This window comes from Pinus tabuliformis, chromosome 1_2 (genome assembly GCF_031772625.1).
Source record: "Pinus tabuliformis cultivar Carrire ecotype Pingquan chromosome 1_2, CPIR1, whole genome shotgun sequence".
Classification (NCBI taxonomy): Eukaryota; Viridiplantae; Streptophyta; class Pinopsida; order Pinales; family Pinaceae; genus Pinus; species Pinus tabuliformis.
In genome coordinates, this window is record NC_142298.1 from 279219052 (window position 1) to 279223459 (window position 4408).

Below are 4408 nucleotides of genomic sequence, written 5' to 3' on the forward strand. Positions count from 1 at the left end.
AAGTCCTCAATGATTCTATGCAGTGAAAAAGAGTGTTCCATATAACTGACCTAGCTTGTTGAGTCTGAGCCATTAAATTTGTTTACATCCACTTTAAGGAGTCTCAAATCATGAACACATTATTTAGAGAGAGTCCTCATGGGATCATGTGACTCAACTACCTCTACTTGGAATAATTACTCCTTGAATTAATTTACGAGTTGGGACAACTCTTTAGGAAGTGATCCCAATTGGTTGAGTTTTGTGTTAATTGTAGAGAACTTTTTCTTTGTGTAAGAACAGGGTTTCTCTATTTTGTGTTGTCATTCATAATACAATATTTCCAAGTGAGCAATTTGGGTGTTGAAAACTTGGTTTCAAGTATCAATAGGGATGGGGTTCACAAGAAAATTGGTTAATGGAGAGTGGTAACAATATGAGCATGGCCACATTTTAGAGATATTGGGATAAGGACAAATTAATGATCCATAAATTCTCATGGATATTCCACTAGATAGTTCACCACAACACATCTGATAAATTTATACGGAAAATTAAAAATCTATACTAGGAGGGTTATTTTCCTTAGACTTCTAAATTTTTTAAGCTATTATTTGCATGCACATAAGATAGAAAATGTAGAAAATAAAGAATAAAAAAGAAATACAATAAATCACAACCATAATAAAATGATATAGGACCTGGGAAACCCTTTTGGGAGAAAACCCAGTTGGAAGTTGAGGTTTATTTGCTCTCCCTTTCTCTTAATGGAAATGGATGCAAGTACACATAAGTGAGACGTAAGGCTCGTGGGATGCTACAATGCACAAATGCACTTTGTTTGGTATCTCTCTATCCACTCTCATCTACTTTGCTCATTTATGGAATAAAATTCACTTGAATAGAATGGAATCTCATTTCCTCCTAGTGGCTTGGTATTAAGATGGTCTGATAGCCTACTAGTGGTTAATATTCATTCCTAAAACTCTTAAATAGAGTTACAAGATTGACTCTTATAGAGTCTTCTTCATCGTGATCACGTGGCTCATCATTTTTCCATGAATAATGGGGGATGATGTGGCATCCTTTTGAATCTCGCTGGTCAAAACAAGAAGGCCAAATTCTAAGTGGCATAAATTTTGCATACAGACTCTAATTGAGGTGATTATTTCCCTATTAGAAAAGTATTTGTGCTTAGAATAGTGTTTTGGCATGCATGCTTAAGATGCAAATTTCACCCCCAAAATATGTCATTTTATGCCTCAAACGACTTCAAAAAGGTTTCAAACACAAATTCACCAAACTAGGACCCACTTGTAAAAATGTTTTTGTGAGTTGATTCCTCCACTTTTTCCACTCTGAAAGCATCAAGATGGATGAAAAATAGTATAATGATCTAATACAGATTAGTTAATGGGTAAAGTGCATCCAACAATATATGGGCGAGGTCCCACAATAGTATGTAGCCTAATATCTCAAGGCTCTAACTAAAGAGGTTTGACTTTACCCTTAGTCATCTACCCAATTACCAATGTAATAGAGTATAACCTTCCTAAGTGTTATTTTTAGTGCTACTATAATTGCAAGTGGTTAATTGAATGATCAATGATGGTTTAAAGATTCCAATACTATATATAGTAATAAATTTCGATGGAAAAGAATGATGATATGGCTAAAATTAGTCATATCGTCGAAAATTATAAGAATTAAAGTCATTTATTTATTTATTTTTAATCAGCCTGAATTCGTTGGTCTTCCAACAACATGTCTTGAATGTGTTATAATTCCTACGGTATTCTTCGTACCATTATAAGAGCAACAAAATTTGATGGTCATCGCAATACTGATGAAAATCCTTTTTATCTATTCATTGTGCTATTAATGGAAGGTTGGGTCACTTTTTGACTAGTCAACTTTGACTTGGTCAACTATCATCAAAATTCTGACGATAATTAAATTTATAAATATGTTTATTTTAAGAGACGTTGCGATGTTTTCGTAATAACTACAACAATTATAAAAGGTTATGAGGTCTTCTTGTCAAGCGAAAAATAGATTTATTCTTTATATATATCAATTGCATTACAAAATATAACATATCTAGTATGCTACTCAATTTTATAACATAGCCATCACATAATTTTTTTGGGGGGAATAATGTTAAAAAACATTAGTTGGGGGGGGGGGGGGGGGAATCAAGGGGATGATGGTAGATGTTATTTCCCTTGCACTGAATGTAGGGGCTTACATACCATAAGAGTTTTAAGAGAAACAACTAAAATACATTGTAGGAAACATGGGCACATTGAAGGGGGACCAAAGGAATATCGTCCCTTGGTAAGTTATATATTCATTATCTATTGTGTTTATATTAATTGTATTTGTAAAATTTTATATTGTTATAATATTTGTTATGAAGACTAATTTTCATTTGCATGATTATTTCTAGTTATAAAGTCAAGTTGACCCCCGAGTCGGTGTTTGAATGCCCCAATTAGTAGTAGAAATGTTGTACCAGATGAGGAAAATGGAGAAAATATTGAAGATAAAGTTAATGATCTTATGGAAGAAGATACCAATAATAACATAGTTCAAAATGATGGGACAAATGAATTGATCCAACACTTGTTCCTAGACCACTCAATAATGTGGATGAGGACAACCATGATAATATTATTGATGAATCTTTGCTAGAGAAGGCAATGACACTACTTTATGAAGGCTAAAAAGCAAATCTTGTCTCCACTACATTAATGTTGGTGAACTTAAATGTTTTGAATGGTTTCTTCAAACACTTGTATGACACAGATCCTACGGTATGTAATATGTTTGATCACATATTATACATAAACGTTGTTTTTTTTTCCTTTTTTGTGTGTGTTAATTAATGTGTAAAATAGGAATGGAATATTTACAATTAATATTCTTTACACTAACTAGTGATTTTTTATGTTGTAGATTGTTAGGTGAAATGATGTTATCATCATCAAATACTTTTCCTCGCACATACCGAGATATATATACCATTATGAAAGAAATTGGAATGGAGTATCAAGCTATAGATGCATGTCCTAATGATCATATTATATATTATGGAAAACATGCATAAAAAACAAATTTCCCACAATGTCAGAGTAGTAGATATCGAACCGATCAAATAAGAAAAAAGATGCCTCAAAAGGTTCTTCATCATATTCCCACAATTCCATTTTTGCAATGACGGTTCAAGTGCAAAAGCATAGCACAATTTATAGATTACCATGTACTGAAGAAAAGTGGGGATGGTGTTCTTCAAATACCTATAGATGGTTATGCATTTAGGGAAATTGAGGAAAAATGGACGCATTTTAAGAATGAACCTCATAGAATTATGGTTCCATTAGTAGTTGGTGGTGTTAATAGGTTTGGAGAGTTCAGGTCTATTTACTCAGTGTGACCAATTTTGTTATCAACAATAACCTTCCTCCTTGGATGTTAATAAAGAGGGAACACATAATGTTGACAATGATTATTCCAAGTATTTGTTTACATTGATTTTTTGAATGAAACATTTTCATTTACCTTATTTATTGCATAATATCTTATATTTGTTTATTTACTTATATACATACATAGCATGGTATTAATCATGTGTAATTTCAAACAATTACTAGGTAAGTACCAAGTTAAATATATGAATGTATGTATCAAGCCTCTTATCGACAGGTTACTAAAGTTATGGGTCGACATCACTATGTATGACATTTGTAAACCTATAAGGCAAATATAATTTCAATTCCATGGAATACTTGTATGGAAAATTCATGATGCCCAGGACTAAAACATTTTTGTGATATGTAACATTCCAATATTGCACTTTAATACTATATAATTATTTGAAGATATCATGCATTTTTTTAAATAATCCCTTCGTATAATTGAAATTAATCCATCCCTTAATACGTGTATTCAAATAAAGGGTAAATTTGCACGTTTATTTTGTGGTCCTAAGATGAAATCTTGTTGTTCAAAAAGTTTAGGAAAGGAGGTGTTTGATGAGTATAGGCACTTCCTCTCTAAGAACCATAGGTGTTAGACTACTGAAAAACATATTTTCAATGAGAAAGAAGAGACTAGATTAAAACCACAGAGAATGACACCTCACCTATGGAAGTTGGAATATAACAAAGATCGTCAAGGTATGCAATTTGTTTATGTATCATATATGGAATGTTTTGAATTTTTATTTTTATATAATTTATTTTATCGTATTTGATAATTATAGGTGTGTTTTCTTTTATGCTTCATCATGAAGGTATTATTTAATGGGATTCCACAAGGAACGAAAAATTATCCCACTCAATTCATGAGGTTTCCCTACTATGAGGACCTGAGAGTAGTTCATTTTTTTGATACAATGCATATCAGGAAGAATGTGACGAAAACATTA